At 54.5% G+C, this 17,057-nt stretch overlaps 1 long non-coding RNA gene and 3 other non-coding genes across 8 annotated transcripts; all 4 read left to right on the forward strand.

Annotated features, from left to right (window-relative positions):
- Positions 1 to 4,597: 4,597 nt before the first annotated feature.
- Positions 4,598 to 17,022, forward strand: LOC123382034. Of its 5 annotated transcripts, none has more exons than XR_006589799.1 (3): positions 4,598 to 4,768; positions 12,604 to 12,725; positions 15,967 to 17,022. It is a non-coding gene; the product is annotated as an uncharacterized LOC123382034 (long non-coding RNA). The 5 variants fall into 5 exon arrangements; XR_006589802.1 differs by lacking the exon at positions 4,598 to 4,768 and adding an exon at positions 9,991 to 10,316; XR_006589801.1 differs by lacking the exon at positions 4,598 to 4,768 and adding an exon at positions 10,421 to 10,665.
- On the forward strand, positions 4,824 to 5,019 carry LOC111557679. The gene has a single exon (XR_002737911.2). It is a non-coding gene; the product is annotated as a U2 spliceosomal RNA (small nuclear RNA).
- LOC123382146 lies at positions 11,027 to 11,217 on the forward strand. Its single transcript, XR_006590084.1, has one exon. It is a non-coding gene; the product is annotated as a U2 spliceosomal RNA (small nuclear RNA).
- LOC123382143 lies at positions 16,835 to 17,025 on the forward strand. The gene has a single exon (XR_006590081.1). It is a non-coding gene; the product is annotated as a U2 spliceosomal RNA (small nuclear RNA).
- The last annotated feature ends 32 nt before the right edge of the window (positions 17,026 to 17,057 follow it).

Below are 17,057 nucleotides of genomic sequence, written 5' to 3' on the forward strand. Positions count from 1 at the left end.
TGGGACATCCCCTCCAAAGTCCCGAAAAACTGCTTCCTCTTTATACACCCGCCGCCGCCGCCTACTGAAAGAGAAGGAAACCCAGGGCCCGGTGGGCCTCTGCGGGTTCTGGAAGCAACCCATTCCACACGTAGACACCCTGCTTGGGCTCACGCGCCGCGGGACGTCGGAGACCCTCACCTTGGAGGCGTGTGCGGAGCAGAGAGAGAAGGGCTCTGAAGGCCTGCGAGGTGCAGAGGGGCAGCCCTGCTGTTGGGGCCACAGCATCCGGCGGACCCCACCGTGTTGGCGGCCGCGGGCGGGTCTGTGAAGGAAGCGATGCTGTGTGGAGTTTATGGCAAAACCACCACGGGGGCCAAGGGTCACATGGTGGTGGGGGCGGGCGGGGGGGGGGCTCCCCTCCCTTCGAGTTCTGGAGCCAGGCCTCCCCCAGGCCCCGAACGCCAGAGACCTCTCCGCCTTCTGAAAAGCAGCTCCTGGCATGCTGCTGGGCCTTTGTAGAGACGGATGCTCAGCATGGGACCGTCAGAGACCAGGGCCCCGGACTGTCCCTCAGTCCTAAGATGAACGTAGGGTATCAGGGTCGAGCCCGAGCAGGAATAAGAGCCACTGGACAGCCAACAGAGGAAATGGCCCCGCCGGCCCTTTCTTGGCCACCCCGGACCTGGCACGACGGCACGTGAACAGCGGGGGCTACAGTGGTGGCCGCGGAGGTCGCACACGGGGCCGGCACTGCTTCTCTCGGGGGCCCTCAGTGGGGGAGGGGGGGGATGGTACAGGGCTCCATGGGGTACTGGGGCCCGACCATATCTACTAGCCATTTCTACTGGGTTTTCACATGCGGGGCTCCTCTAGCCGCCTATCTTTGTTTCCCAGAGGCCTCCCGTTGACTGGCCAAGCCTTTGTCCGTTTGCTCAGAGCTCTGAGGCCCTCCTTGCCCACACCTGCCTCCTCCCTCCTCTATCTTATTAACCCTCCCGCCCCCCGCACCCCCAATCAACCTCCTGCACGCCTCACCCTCAACAGAGTCCCAGCAGCTTCTTTCCAGAGGACCCAGTGCCGCCTAGGACTCAGACTCCGGTAGTCCAACTTTTACAAAACATTGGTCAATGTGAATATGTAACATTCATGTCTGTACAGTTTAAAAAATGTTTTAATGTTTATTTATTTTATTTTTGAGAGAGATAGAGAGTGAGAGGGGGAGGGGCAGAGAGAGGGGGAGACGCAGAATCTTTTTTTTTTTTTAATTTTTTAATGTTTTATTTTGAGAGAGAGAGAGAGAGAGAGAGAGAGAGCGGGGGAAGGGCTGAGAGAGAGAGAGAGAGAGAGGGAGACACAGAAACCGAAGCAGGCTCCAGGCTCTGAGCTCTGAGCTGTCAGCACAGAGCCTGATGCGGGGCTGGCACTCACAAGGTGTGAGATCATGACCTGAGCCGAAGGCGGAGGCTTAACCCACTGAGCCACCCAGGCGCCCCGGGGAGACACAGAATCTGAAGCAGGTTCCAGGCTCCGAGATGTCAGCGCAGAGCCCTCAGGCGGGGTTCCAATTCAGGGACCTTGAGATCATGGGTTCATCATGACCAGAGCAGAAGTCGGATGGTTAAACCGACTGAGCCACCCAGGCACCCCTCATGTCTGTACAATATTTTTAAAAGGGGGCGCCTGGCGGGCTCGGTGTGTAGAGCATGCCGCTCGCAATCTCAGGGCCTCACGTTCAAGCCCCACGTTGGGCATGGAGTCTACTTTAAAAAACAACAACAACAATCCAGAAACAAAACAACAACAACAAAAACGGAAAGGGGAATAAATATTTGCCAGTCAAAACCACAGGCAGGGTTTTTTTTTTCTCCAAATTATATAGGAGATGCCAGAATGGGATCAGAAAAAAAAAAAAAAAAAAAAAAAAAAGGGGCACCTGGGTGGCTCAGTGGGTTAAGCACCAACTTCAGCTCAGGTCATGATCTCGAGGCTTGTTCCGAGTTCGCGTCCGGCACTGTGCTGACAGCTCGGCGCCTGGAGCCTGCTTCCAATGCCCTGTCTCCCTCTCTCTCTGCCCCTCCCCCGCTCGTGCTGTCTCTCTGTCTCTGTCTGGTCGGTCTCTCTCCAAAATTAAAAAAAATAATAATCAACATTAAAGACAAAAAGGAGGGGCGCCTGGGTGGCGCAGTCGGTTGAGCGTCGGACTTTCGGCCAGGTCACGGTCCTCGCGGTCCGTGAGTTCGAGCCCCGCGTCGGGCTCTGGGCTGATGGCTCAGAGCCTGGAGCCTGTTTCCGATTCTGTGTCTCCCTCTCTCTCTGCCCCTTCCCCGTTCATGCTCTGTCTCTCTCTGTCCCAGAAATCCATAAACGTTGAAAAAAAAAAAAGACAAAAAAAAAAAAAAAAAACGACAAAAAGGAAAAAGAAAAAACGACTTGATGAAACGTGAGCAAAGTCACGCACTTCGGGGGAAAGATGACAAATGTGGGTTTTCACATACAGAGGTGCAAAGATGAACAAAGAGGTACCGTAAAGAGAGAAATGCGCATCTAGAACGGTACTGAGAGAGAGTTTACAGCCTGAGCGCTTGGTAAAAATCCGAGAGTCTGACGAGCTACTGGGTTTGCCAGGCTGCAGACACAGACGCTGCTTGAGAACTCTCAGGGTGCCCCTAGAGTCCCCCATCCCCGTCCCTGACCCGTGGCTGGAGACGCTTTCGGGGCGACAGCGCCAGGGACCAGGAGGGTGCAACAGCTGGGTGGAGGTACATGGCTCTTGGGTGAGGCTGGTGCCAGCCAGCCGTAGCTGTTCAGGCGCCACCGCCCGTGTGTGTCGGTTTGTGCGGGCCACGGGGGGGCACGGCGGGGCAGGGGGTACTGACTCCAGCTACCCTGCAGTCAGTTAACTCCCAAGAGGCCGATCCGTGCACTCGGTTCCTCGGGAGACGGTCCTTTGCCAGGAATGGGAGTGTCTTGAGGGTCAAAACAGCTGGGAAACCATGAAGTGGCTAGTAACTGAAGAACGTGGAACCAAGCAGAGAGGTCTTGTGTTGGGGAGGCCCCAAGAGCCATCAGGATGACCGTTGGGCCACTGGCTGGGTGAGCTTGCTTGGTCGATAGATCATCACCTCGTTGAATCCATATCCATTCGCTCATCCATTCAACAAATATTTAGGTGCTGGGCACGGGGCTAAGTGCAGGGGCCGCCACAGAGGTGGAAAGAGGGGTCCAGGTGGGATCTTCCCAGTCGTCCGGAGCTGGGGTATCGAGGGGGCGGGGCAGGGTGTGGGAAGGGAGGCAGGGTACAGACCAGGACCTACTCCCGTACCGTACCGTATCATAGTGGGGCTGGTGGGAGTGGGGAGGGAAAAGTGCTCAAAACAGACCCCGGCGTTAGGTTAGGTTCTATCAGGACGTGGTCTTCAGCGAGGAGACGAAGCTTCCAGAGAAGTGACTGGCAAAAACGCTGTTTGCTACTCAAGCAGCGGAGTCCTGCCGGGCATTTCCACACAGGGCCTCAGAGGCTAACCAGTCAGGAAGGTAACTTGCTTAGGGTCCCGCGCAACCCCGCGCTTGCGCTTCCGGGAGAACGCGTGACGGAGAGATCATCCCCGCCCCCCACCCCCACGGGACAGAGGGTAAACTCAGGGCGGGAGACAGTCACAGAGCCAAGAGCTAAGGCGGGGTCGGGCAGGGCCGTGACCGCAGATCAGATGTCACCATCGTGTTACCGGCCTCTCTCGTGCTGGTCCGTGTGTGTGTGTGTGTGTGTGTGTGTGTGTGTGTGTGTGTACGCGCGCGCCCAGCAGTCCTTCCCTGCTCCAAGGTCCACGTCCAGAGGCAGGCGGTGTCTTGGGTCAGGGTGAGGCCCACAGGTCGGCTGCCTACAGTCTGCGTCCCACTGGACAAGTTTCTCAACCTCTCTGATGTCGGTTATCACAGCCGTGAAGTGAGGGTGGAAACCACTTCAACTCGCTCCAGGGTCCTGAGGATCCAAAGGGATGGGAAAGACCGCACGCAGGGCCGTGAGTCTGGCGCGCGGCAGTGCTGCGATGGATCGGGATGGTTTCCCCGCAGGGATGACGGACCCGAGGACTCAATCAGATCGAGGGGCGATCGTGCTGGTCTCACGGTCCTTACAGCTAGCTAACTGCAGACTTCGAGAAGAACTAACCCAGGAAAGAAACCGACGCCCGCCGGGGCGAGGGCGGGGACGGGGACGGGGACGGGGACGGGGACGGGGACGGGGGGCGGGGGACAGGGGGCGAGGCGGGATGTCTCAGTCACCGGAGGCTGGCGAGGAGGTGAGTAGGACGGAGGCCGCTCACAGTCACGCTCGCAGGTTCCTGCCCCGGCCGCAGTTCGCTGCCCGCCCAAGGTCGGGGCCCCGCCTGGGGCCCCCGGGCGGACGCTCCCCTCCCCGACGCACAGCGTTCTACCCCGCGGCTTTCTCGGGAGCACGCGGACCGCTCCGGTCCCACGGCTCCCTCCCGCAGCCCCCCTCTCCCTGCCCTGGGCCCGCGGCGGGAAGGGTTCCGGGGACCCGGCGGGCCGGGCCAGGGGCGGAGCGGGACCGTTGTGGCACGCCCCCCCGCCCCCCCACCCCCCGCCCCGGGCAGGGTGGGGCGGGACACGCAAATTAGCGAGTCCTCCGCTAGGGAAGGACGGGAGGGAGCGGAAAGGGACGCGAAAATTCACCAGGAATGCGGGGGGCAACGGCAACTGCACCGCGTGTGGCGCGTACCACGGGATAGTGAGCCAAGAATGTGGACTGAGCGTGACCTGGCTCACCGTGAGTGCAATATGGATGGCCGCAGGGCGGTAGCGGGGAGGAGGCAGCGGCCGGTAACGAGTCTCGGCCTTTTCCCTAAGATCAAGTGTAGGAGCTGTCCTTCTTCTTGCTCAGCATCTGATGCGTCCTCTGGTCGAGGACGGCATTCTAAATGGGTTTGTTGGGGTTGGGTATGGGGGGCCAGGGGTTCGCTCCATCCACTTCACGCATCGGCCTGGCGTTGCAGTGTTTCTAGAAACTGTGTGTTCTCTTACGTGTGGAGGTTTCGGACGGCTCCAGGGGTTGAATCGGTAGTGCTCTTTGTTCTTTGTCGGCTCGTGTGTTTGCGCTTCTTGCTTGCTATCTTTCTTTCTTTTCTTTTTTCTTCTTTCTTTTTTTGCTGCTGTCTGTTCGTTTGTTTTTTTTTTGTTTTTTTTCTCCTGTGCTGTTTCTTCTTTTCCCCGCCCCGCGTTTTGGTCCCTGAAGTTGTAGCCTTGCAATTTCCCCGCTTGTGGGAACGGTCGGGAGACCGTATGGTCTTCTTATTCCTAGCCTGGGGGAAGAAGCCCGGAGGCTGGGCTCTAGTACCCCTGGCACAGGCGCGTGCCGCCGCTCGGCGTCCGCCGCCTGGGGTCAGCCCCCCTCCATGCCTCCGGTCATCGGGCTCTGCGGCCCAGTCGCGTTCCCCTTTCGTGCCTCTGGCTTCTTCTCTGGGTCACACGCGCCGACCCCCTTCCCCCCCACCTCTTCGCCGCCCCCGGTCTCCTGAAACTTTCTTACTTCTCTGCTCAAGACCGTGCCTGTTTGCTGCCTCCGAAGTGCTTTTTTTCTTCGTATGTCCCGTCCCTGGGCGTGGGCCCAGGCCCACGGCCTGGTGACCCACACTTTTGGGGAGAAATACTTCACGCCCACGCCCATGTGGCTCGACTTCCGATGTAGGGGACTGAAACCCGGGGCCTTCAAGAAGCTCTCAACTCGCTCTGCCGGACCCCTTAGCCGTCCCAGAACAAATCACAGGCAAATGCGATCATACGTACAAATAAATGTCTTCCCTGGTACGGGAGGAAGGAAAATTCCTTCTTCCAGATCGATCTATGGGGAAGCCGCTTATCCACCCTGGTTGGCACATCAGAATCTCCTGGGGTTTTCCTTTACAATCGTACTCCTGTCCCACCACTGCCATACGGCAATCGGCAATCGAATTGGAGTCCCTGGGGCGGTTGGCCCGAGGTTGGTGGTGCCTCCACTAGCCCGCCAGGCGTTTCCGTTGCACCGTGTGCCTCCAGGAAGCACTCCTTCGAGCATCTGGGAGGATGCCCCCGGTCAGCTTACTCTGAAACGGTGAATTCCCCAGGACAATGGAAGCGTTCCATGCACCCCTGCAAATCCAGGCACCCGTCGCTTTACGACAGTCCCAGACTGGCTTCGCCTTTAGCCCACCATAGGCACTCAGCAAACAGTGTACCCAATGGGGAAATAACGGATCCCCTGGTCTTGGCACAGACAGGAGGCCATCCGGTCTGGTGGGGAGGCCTTTGGACCCACATTGGAATATGCTGAGAGCAGCAAGTGCCGGTCGGACGACGTCGTGGCTTCTGCGTTGTGCCTGCCACTCTGCGGAACCAGCGTGCGGACCGTCTCTCTTCGCCGCCGCCCCCCCCCCCCCCCCCCCCCGCATTTCCTTTTAGATGTGGAGACTGATGACACTACCCGCGAGGGTATGAAAAGGTTTACAGCTCACATAATGAAGCTTTCCAGGGAGAGCAGGGTGGCTCCCGGGCAGATTCAAAAATGGCTTGAGAGCAAAGGAAGGAGCCTGGGTTGGTGTGTTTATTATGGTGGTGAATGGAGGGTCTGGGGTAAAGCTTTTTGTCAGATCGACCGGAGGGAGGGCAGGAAGAGAGGAGGGAGTGGCGAGACTTAAAAGCTGTCTGCAGTCAAAGATCCAAAGGAAGTCAGACTCTCTATTACCTGCTGCAAGCTGCTTTCCCCTCTGTGAAATGGGGGCGGGCGGCCGCCTCCTGCGGGCACGGTGCCCATGAAACGGTGCCTTCCGCGGTGGATACTCAACAAACATCCCTTGGATCAGAGTCTGATGGCCGTCTTGATCTGATGTGATAAGGAGGGTTCCAGCCCGAGCAAGGGCAGGGGCGGGGGTGGGAGGCGAGGGGTGGGGGGGTGGGGTGGAGTGGGGGCAGGGCCAGGCCGGCCGGTGGGGACAAGGTGGAGGAAGAAAGGGAAGGGGAAGGGGTACGGGCAGGTTCCTGTGAGAAGCTGAACCTGCTGGCTGACTTTGAGATATGAATGAGTCTGTGAAGGACGGGGACATGGGGGTGGGGGCATGATGATAGGGAGGAGCCCACCAGAAGCAAGGGTCCCCAGTTTTGAGGCCCAGATCATAACTTCAAGGTGGCTGGGCAGGTCAGTGGGATACAAACCGGTCCCCTCATTCCCCAATCGCTCCCCTGCCCCCGCTCTTGGTCAGACTGCAATGCCCGGGTTCCCCCCTCATGTGCCCTGAAATTCTGACTTGCATGGGCATTCTGACTTGTTCTTTAGGCCACCCCCCCCCACAACCGCCCACCCCCCCCCCCCCCCACCCCACCCCCCCGCCAAGACGTCAGGCAGGCCTTCCTGATTCAGCTGGCTTTGCGTTCCATCCCACCTTCTCCTTTATTGAATATGTATCGCATGCTTCCCATAGGGACGCAGAGCCAAACGGGAGAGGCCTTGGGCCTCAAGGGAGTCACACAGCCAGGTGGGGGCCACAACCATGTGTTCGTCTCTGACAGTCCCCTCCGCATCGAACCTGGTGTTGTGGCCTTTTGGGCAGGTGTCTTATCCTGGTCCTGGCCTGGATGCTCCCTGGTTGGGGCAGCGAGGAGGCAGGAATGGTGTCTGGTTTCTCTCTACTTCCCAGGACCAAGCACCGTCCCGGTGGGTCGTGGAGTTGAAGGTGATTAATGACTATTCCTTAAGTTGGAACCGCTGGTGATGGCAGGAGGCCCAGAGTGCTGGTGGTTTTGTCCTCCTGGGCAGATCCATTTCCCCAGGGTAAAAAGACAAGAGCTTTATCACTGGGCCTCCTGCTCTGTCCGAGGGTCCGTCCACTCTGTAGTGCCTGTCGCTTTCCGAATGGGGCATCCATTTTCTTGAGGAGGATTCTCCATACAAGTGACCACGCACCCCCTCACCCCCACCATGAATGCCTAGGGGGCAGGAATAGGATCACAGTCACGTCCCGGAGTTGGGCTCTGTCTGATGGGCGCCCAACCATCATCCACATGGAAAGGATGGGTCAATCCCGTGGACGCAAAGAATCAAACGTGGTTAGGTCAATGTGTTCCGCTACTTGATTTTTTAAGTAAGTTCTATGTCCCCTGCAGGGCTTGAACTCATGGCCTTGAGATCAAGAGTCTCATGCTCTACCGACTGAGCTGTCCAGGCACCCCTGTTCTGCTACTTTTTAAAGAAAAATCGAAGGGGGGTGGGGTGGGGGGTGGGGGTGGTGCGGCCTGGCTGGCTCAGTCGGTAGAGCATGGAAGAGATTACTCAACAATAACGTCTTTAAAAGGGGGGGAGGGGGCACATGGGTGACCCAGTTGGTTGAGAGGGGGACTTCGCAGCTCAGGTCATGATCTCATGGTTGGTGAGTTGGAGCCCCGCATCGGGCTCGCTGCTGTCAGCACAGAGCCTGCTTCGGAGCCTCTGCCCGCCCCCCTCCCCCGCCCTTCCCCCGCTGGCGCTCTCTCTCAAAAATAAACATTTAGAAAAAAGAAGAAGGAAAGAGAGAGAGAGGAAGAAAGATCCAGGAGTGTTACAAAAATGTACACGCGGTACAGTTTAGGATCCAAGGTGGCATCTCAAAGTTGTGAAGGAAAAATACATTCCTTTGCACTGTACTGCAGAGTAGATACCAAATGGCTCAAAGATTTAGCTGTGGAGAAAGAAGAAAAAGACCTAAGGGAAGATTTAGGAAATTATTTTATAACCTCATCTGAAAAAACATCTGAAAGCTATTTTTTTTCATGATGAATAGGATGATAGAAAAAATAACTTTTTAAAGGTTGTTTGTTAATGTAATGGGTTTTTATTTTATTGTATTTATTTTTTTTTTAATTTTTTTTCAACGTTTATTTATTTTTGGGGGGACAGAGAGAGACAGAGCATGAACGGGGGAGGGGCAGAGGGAGAGGGAGACACGGAATCGGAAACAGGCTCCAGGCTCTGAGCGGTCAGCACAGAGCCCGACGCGGGGCTCGAACTCACGGACCGCGAGATCGTGACCTGGCCGAAGTCGGACGCTTAACCGACTGCGCCACCCAGGCGCCCCTGTAATGGGTTTTTAAATTAAGAAATAGTTTGTGGGGGCGCCTGGGTGGCTCAGTCCATTAGGGGGCCGACTTCGGCTCAGGTCACGATCTCGCGGTCCGTGAGTTCGAGCCCCGCGTCGGGCTCTGTGCTGACCGCTCAGAGCCTGGAGCCTGTTTCAGATTCTGTGTCTCCCTCTCTCTGACCCTCCCGCGTTCCATGCTCTGTCTCTCTCTGTCTAAAAATAAATAAACGTTAAAAAAAAATTAAAAAAAAAAAAAAGAAATAGTTTGTGATATTTGTTTATTTTTGAGAGCGAGAGAGACAGAGCGCGAGCAGTGGAGGGGGCAGATAGAGAGGGAGACACAGAATCCAAAGCGGACTCCAGGCTCTGAGCTGTCAGCACAGAGCCGGACGTGGGGCCGAAACCCACAAACCCTGACCTGAGATCCTGACCTGAGCCGAAGTCAGAGGCTCGAGGCTCAACTGACTGAGCCACCCAGGCGCCCCTATGTTTTAGATAATGTCTACGCCTAAACGTGGGGCTGGGACTCACGACCCCTCCAGGTCAAGAGTGGCAAGCCAGGCGCCTCCAAAATATAACTTTCAGTGGAACCTTAAGGAGAGGAAATCCTCAAAAGACAGATAGCCAACAGAAGAAAATACTCACTGCTTGTATTACATACAAAGGGCCTTAAACTGTAAATTGCCGATACAAGCCCTTATGATAAAGCCCGACCAGTTAACCTAGCAAGTAAAAGGGCCGAAGTCCCTGAACAGAGAGAGTTCAGGGCTCTCAAACACAGGAGAGAACACTCAGCCTTGTCTTCTTACCCATGATTAGAGAAGTACAAGTCAAAACCATGCTGAGGTACCATTTTCACCTGTAAGATCGGCCCCTCCCCCTGCTCCCCTGCCCCCCCCCCCCCAAGCAACCCCCACTTTGATACCACGCGGAGTTGCTGGCGGGACTGGAGCAGCAGGCGCTGCCTGAGAACGTCCGCCGTGCTCCTGCAGTCACTGTCCCTGCTCCCCCGAAATTCAAGGCCCCCTTGCGGCAAGAGTTGGCAGGACCGTGACCACACCGCACTCACGGCGAGGACACAAGGGCATACGACTGGCGTCCACCGAGCGCACTTTGCAGGCACTTGGGTCCGTGCGTGTGTATCTGAGCAAACTCCGCGGGAGTGAATCACGCGGAGGAGACGGAAACGCCAAGTTATTGATTCGCGACGGGAACCGTTCCATCCCAGTGAAAGTAATCCAGGAGGACATCCCCTTCTCGCGAGGGAACCAGCCTGGGGCTGGGACTCTGGGGCGGAAGACGGCCCGAAGGACGCGGACGCGAGCCGGGGGTGGGGGTGGAGGGTGGGCGTGCTGCTGAAGAGCCGTCAGCATCGCGACGCGCGGGGCACTGGCTGGGAGTGTAGGAGGCAGGATGTCATTCACTGAACGGTGGTTGAGGGGGCGGGGCGGGGCGGGCAGAGCAGCGGCCAAAAGCAAGGTCTTGCCTTCACGGGCTCCCGGAAGCCCCGGGATCTGCAGCCGTGTTGGCTGTCCCTTCGCAGTCCCCGCCAGCAGCCCCTCCTCCCGGGTCTTTGCGCGAGGTGTGTGCACGCCGGGAAGGTGGGCCCCCAGTTGGGTTTGGGCTCGCGGCGCGCAGAGGCGGTCGGGAGGGTGGAGTCGGGCCGCGGCGGCCGCGCCTCCTCAGGGAACAAAAGGCGGGGCATCATGCAGATTAGAAATGGCTGTGCGGCGGCGCGGTAAGGACGGGCCAACCAGGGATACGGGATTTCCCCTTCAGAATGTGAAGAACGAAAAAAATGTGCACAAAAGTATTCTAGTGATTATCGATGGTCCTGTCGATGTCGCAAAGGATATCAGAAAAGGAGTGAGCGTTAGGGTTCTCACCATGAGTTGAATATGGATGATGGGAGAACGGTACTGGAGAGGGAGGGGCTGGCCGGTATCGCTTCTCGGCCTTTTGGCTAAGATCAAGTGTAGTATCTGTTCTTATCAGTTTAATATCTGATACGTCCTCTATCCGAGGACAATATATTAAATGGATTTTTGGAGCCGGGAGATGGAATAGGGGCTTGCTCCGTCCACTCCGCGCATCGACCCGGTATTGCAGTACTTCCGGGAACGGTGCACCTCCCTTCCTTTCAGTGGGTTTCTAAAAGCAGACGTGGTGCTTAGTATGCGGAGCTGTGGTTTTGTTTTGTCTTGTTTTTTTTCTCTTGTTTCACTCCCTCTCTTTTTCCCCTGGCGGGTACGGATGATACCTGTCCTGTTCTTCCGTCGCGCCTCTTTTTTTTTTTTTTTTTTCTTCTCCTCTTTTTTCTTCTCTGCCGGTCTTTTTTCGTTCTGTTCTCTCCCTTCCCTTTTCCGGTTTTGCCCCCGGGTCCAGCCTTTTTTTTTTTTCAACCGCTTTCCGCTGCCGTTTCCCGATTTCTTCTACTTTTCTCCGGAAGTTTGCACTCGTGCGTAGTCTGGTTCCCGGTGGTGGCCAGCTCTTCTAAACCTTCCATTTCTCGTTCCCGGGAGTCGTGCTCCACTTTACCTCTCAAAGAGCTTTGCCCTCCTCCCCGCGCCCGGCCGTTTATGTTGTACACGCGCCCCGCCCCGCCCCCCCCCCCCCCCCCCCCGCCGCCTTGCCAGTCCTTGTGCTTTCTGTCCAGCTAGCTAGCTGCATGCAGCTCATTTCGCTTTTGAAGGTTTAGCTCCTGGCTGTCTCTCTCTGAGACACTTCTGTCATTCCTGGTGAGTTTCAACAGTCACACGGGCGATTCCTTCCGAACACCCCGCCTGGCCTCTCAGTTTCTCCACCGCGGCTAAATCTATCCCCCCTCGTCGGCCCGCTAGATTTTGTCATTCCCAATTGCTCTAACCGTGTCCCCATCCAGCATCACATTCTCCCATCGCCTTCTACCCTTCCTCTGCCCTTTGACACCTGACACTTCTCTGTTCCTTCACACCTACACCCCACCCCTACCCCGGATCCCTCAATGTCCTTGCCTCCCTATTGACCTGGATTCATTTCCTTGCACATACCCTCAGGTCCTGGACGCGTTCTTGGTGCCACCTGTGCCACTGACTGTAGCCGGCGAAAACCATAGCACCGGGCTGATCTGGCTCACCTCAACTCTCAGTGTGCCGGGGAGAAAACTAGATAGACCTCAACACATTTGTTACCCAGGCTCCAAGAGGCCCTTTCAGGAGAAGGAAAAATAAAAGCATTGGGGGGAGGGGGCACCTGGGTGGTTCAGTCGGTTAAGCGTCTGACTTTGGCTCAGGTCATGATCTCTTGGTTTGTGAGTTCGAGCCCCGCGTCGGGCTCTGTGCTGACAGCTCAGAGCTGGAGCCTGCTTCAGATTCTGTCTCTCTCTCTCTCTGCCCTTCCCCCACTTGTGCCCTGTCTCTATCAGAAGTAAATAAATGTAAAATTTTTTTTAAAAGCACTGTGGGAAACTGCTTTATTTAAAATTGACACGCGTTTAATTAAACACAACAAAACTCACATTCTTATACTTCATACTTTCCAGGTTTTGAAGGTCTAAATATCCGAATCCGGCGACATCCTCCAAATGCAACGGACTGCTCATTGGCTGTCCTACCCGGCCTGTGAAATATTGCTTCTCCAGTATTTCCAATACATCTCCAACAGGTTCGGCCTTATCACTACTTCTGGTTCTTCTTGTGTTATGCCCAGAAAATTCGTGATCCCCAAAGACCGCCAGGGAGCCGAGTCCGATGCAAAAGCAAAAGAGCCTTTATTCGAGCTAGCTCGAGCTCAATCCCCTACCTGCACGGACGCAGCGGTGAGATACCGGGGAGAGAGAGCGAGTTTCAAAAGGACAAAGGTTTTATTGGGGCCTAGGGGCAGTTGGTGACGTAATGGCTATGGCCTCAGCCGATTGGCTGGGGAAGGGTCCGAGTCCTGTTAGGCAGGTGTGTGTGTGTGGGGGGGGGGGGGGGTTACTCAAGGGGAGGAGGTGTGGTCAAGGTGAAGGACACAGAACAAGATGGAGTTGGCCGGCGTAGGCCTGCCCTTTCACTTGCACCGTCAAAATACAACAGTCGAAGGTTTTTTTCACTTTTATTTTTTATGTTTTTAACCCTCGGTGGCTTGCAATTCTGTTGATCTGCAAAGTCTGGTGTTTGAGAAAATTCATCTAGGATATTGTCATTTGAAGACGTGTGGTCGGTCGGAGATTTCACTCGTGTTGATCTCTTTCACCCTCCTCATTAGAGACCAGTCCTTTGCTTTCATCTTCTGGTTCGTCTAGTCAGAGTCTAATCATTCATCTAATCGTGTCAGAGTTCTCTTCTTTGCCCATGTTACGGGTGGAAAGGTGAAAATTTCCAAATTCTCGATGACATTCAACAAAAGCAACATTCGGACTGCCAGGATAGTGTCTCCCATCTGCTTGTGTACCTTCTGGAAAGATGATTCGCTACTTTGTTTTTAATTGCAACAAGGCAGGGAGAAAACTGAGGGATGGCGGGTGCCACTCTGGTGAGGTGTTTCACTGCCGCCTCACCGCTCTGAGGGATTCCATTTCCTTAGCCTTGTAGATTTCTCCGTCCTAGTTGGGGATTGAGGAATAACTTCAGGCAAAAATCCCCCCAGGATGATGAGATAGCAAATTGTTTCGTTGTTTTGAGATTACAGGGAGAATGAGATTGCTAAGACCCCGCGATGTGTCTTCGGTTTGGAGACAGAGAGAAAAGCGGCCGCAGAAGCTGGCCTGACACTCACAGCCAGGCTGTGGGGGTCTCCCGTGGAACGTGAGCAGTTTCACCCAACAGTGGCGGCAATCTGAAAAATAAAACAGCCAGTTGTTTTACTAGCAAAAAAACCCATTTTACTAGCTATTCGGGAATAGCAGAGGAATTGCGATTACGGACCTGCAGGCTATGGTGAACTGCAGACAAGTCCGAAGAGGCAAAAGGAAGGTCGGCCTTTGTTTACGTTTTAGGAGGAAGCTGGGGAGGCTTGTTTTGAGCAACAGTTCCCTGGAGAAGAACAGGAGTTTGAGGTCCTGGCGGCTTCTCATTAGCTGCAAGCGGGGGTTAGTGCCTTGTTGGCTGGGGTGCAACAAGGGCTCTTCCTTCTTTTTCTTAAAGGCAGGAGATAAGCTTCCTATGTGAAAAGGGTCTCCCTTGTCAGAATAAATTTTTGTCTTCCTTCTTCCCGCTAAGGTTAGGCAGGCTGCAAGGAGTGGTACGTGCTTGAGAGCTCCCCCTTCCAGTGCTTCCCGACTCCATTTTAACTGAGCTCTCCTTTATTTATTTTCTTTCTGTCTTTTTTTTTTTTTTTAACGTTTATTTATTTATTTTTGAGATAGAGACAGACCATGAATGGGGGAGGGTCAGAAAGAGAGGGAGACACACAATCTGAAACAGGCCCCAGGCTCTGAGCTGTCAGCACAGAGCCTGACGCGGGGCTCGAACTCACAGAACGTGAGATCATGACCTGAGCCGAAGTCGGACGCCCAACCGACTGAGCCACCCAGGCGCCCCTCCTTTACTTATTTTCAACATCAACAGATTAGGGTCACTCTGTGACCCGTGATGAATCAAGACAGAAACAAGGCCACTCCGTAGTCGCCTCCGAACTGAGACAAGAAAAAAGAAGAATATTGTCCAAACAACAAAACTGACCAAACACCCCCTATCCTAGCTAATATGAGTAACTGCTGCTACTTTCCCAGTCGCAGTTTTGGCCTCGCTCTATTCTTCCTTTCTTCTAGGTAAGATGTATTCAGCTACCCAATCACTGAGTTACCCCCACTGCCTGAGGTCATCTGTAGGAGAGTGTGTGCGTGTGTGTGTGTGTGTGTGTGTGTGTGTGTTGTCTGGAGGGGGCGAATCTTTGTCCTTCTCCCCTTCAAGGTTCTTGGGGGTGGTGGGAAGGGGAGGATGGCTGGGGCTTTGTAGCAAAAGACGCATTAAAAAGAGAAAAAGAAACAGAAGTGTATTAGTGTACGTATCTCAGATATACACAGGAGAAAGTCAGGGATGAATAACCCAATGGGGTGGCTGGAACTTGGGCTTACATAGCCGCTTGAAACAAAACAAACAGGGGCGCCTGCGTGACTCAGTCGGTTAAGTGTCTGACCCATGATTTCTGCCCAGGTCATGGTCTCATGGTTCATGAGATCGAGCCCGGAGTCGGGCTTTGCACTGGCCGACAGCACAGAGCCTCCTGGGGATTCTCTCTCTCTCTCTCTCTCTCTCTCTCTCTCTCTCTCTCTCTCTCTCCCTCTCCCTCTCCCTCTCCCTCTCCCCCTCCTTCGCCCTGCCTCCTGCGTGTGTGTGCGCTCTCTCTCTCTCCGTCTCTCTCTCTCTCTCTGAAAATAAAATATACAAATAAAGAATCTTTAAACACAAAACAAACAGAAACAAAAAAAATAATAAATTTTCAGAAAAGTGACAAAAAGTAAAAGGGTTTTGAGTTTCTAGGCTGGCCAACTGTGGGATGGTAACTATATGGGGAAATAGTGGAAGATAAGGGCTGGGCAGTAAAATTTGTTAGGTAGAGTCTCTGGTGCCAGTCTCTGGGCTGATAAGGATCCAGGGTTGTCCGTAGTTAACTCCTGTATACCTTTATGTCCTGATTTTAGGCAAATCGGGGGAGGGAAGAGTTTTTTCCTCCTGTTTCAGCTCAAAATAATCCTTACGCCAAAGTGGCATATTGGCGGGCGGCGGGGGAGGGGGGCAATTCCGCCACCCTTCGCATCCCATTCAAAGGAAGGCCTCGCTCACTTAAACCTTCCCCAAGCCCCCTAATGCAAGCCTCCATCCTGTATATAATGAGCCATTCCTGACACCCTCTCACTGAGGCGCCCCGCGGGTTCCTTCTCACTTTGCAGCAAGCGGTAACCCAACCCTTTTCATTACAGGTGTGTTCCTGGTGGTCTTTGGCTGGATGGCGTTGACAAGTTATTAAGAGGGTCCACCGATGGACCCATATGGGAACTGCGACATGGAATGCGTTTTATTCTAACAAGCAAAGTCCCCCCCCCCCCGTTGGAAGACCTATAAACGAGAATACAAGTCATGAAATACCACTATTTACAAATAGCACTGCTCAAAAGAGAAACTAGAAAAAAAAGAGAAAAGGTTGTTGATCTCATAACTCCTAGAGCAAGACAGCTTAGTAAAAGGGTAGAGGGATGGATATATATGTATCTGCATCTGTGTCGGTGTGTGTATGTACAGTACACAACAGATCCATGATGTTAGGTGGTGGGTGCTCACGGTAGAAATCTTTCAACGTTGCTGTACGTGCGAAAAGAAATTTAAGAAGAAAAGAAAAATGCTGCCAAGAAAAACCTCACAAAGCTATTTGTCTCGTTCTGGGCTTTCTCCAAGGAAATGAGACTTGAGGCAGCTTTCCCGCTACAGGCGCGTTTCCCTTTCAAGGCGAGAGAGAGAGAGAGAGAGAGAGAGAGAGAGAGAGAGAGAGAGAGAGCGCGCGCGAGCCAGCGCTGACGCCAGGAAACCAGGAAACGGCGCGTGTGTGGGCGGGACATGCAAATTAAAGTGGCTGTTTCTCTCGCGAGCTATGGGAGCAAAACAATAAAAAGCGTGAAAGCCCCGAAGAAGTTAAGCGATCTGATAAACTGAGTATGTCTTAGGAGTTGTGACGATGACACACTGTCCAGTCTAAGGAAAGAGGGTGAGCCTTCGTTTGAGGGTGACTTTTCTCACCGTGACCCAAAGGAGGAGTGAGAGGGAGGGTGTCGATGCGCTGGGGAGGACGTGGTTATCGCTTCTCGGCCTTTTGGCTAAGATCAAGTGTAGTATCTGTTCTTATCAGTTTAATATCTGATACGTCCTCTATCCGAGGACAATATATTAAATGGATTTTTGGAGTCGGGAGATGGAATAGGAGCTTGCTCCGTCCACTCCGCGCATCGACCTGGTATTGCAGTACTTCCAGGAACGGTGCACCTCCCCTTGGGAGGGAACACTCGCGTGTCTCAAAAGT

This window comes from Felis catus, chromosome E1 (assembly GCF_018350175.1).
Source record: "Felis catus isolate Fca126 chromosome E1, F.catus_Fca126_mat1.0, whole genome shotgun sequence".
Classification (NCBI taxonomy): domain Eukaryota; kingdom Metazoa; phylum Chordata; class Mammalia; order Carnivora; family Felidae; genus Felis; species Felis catus.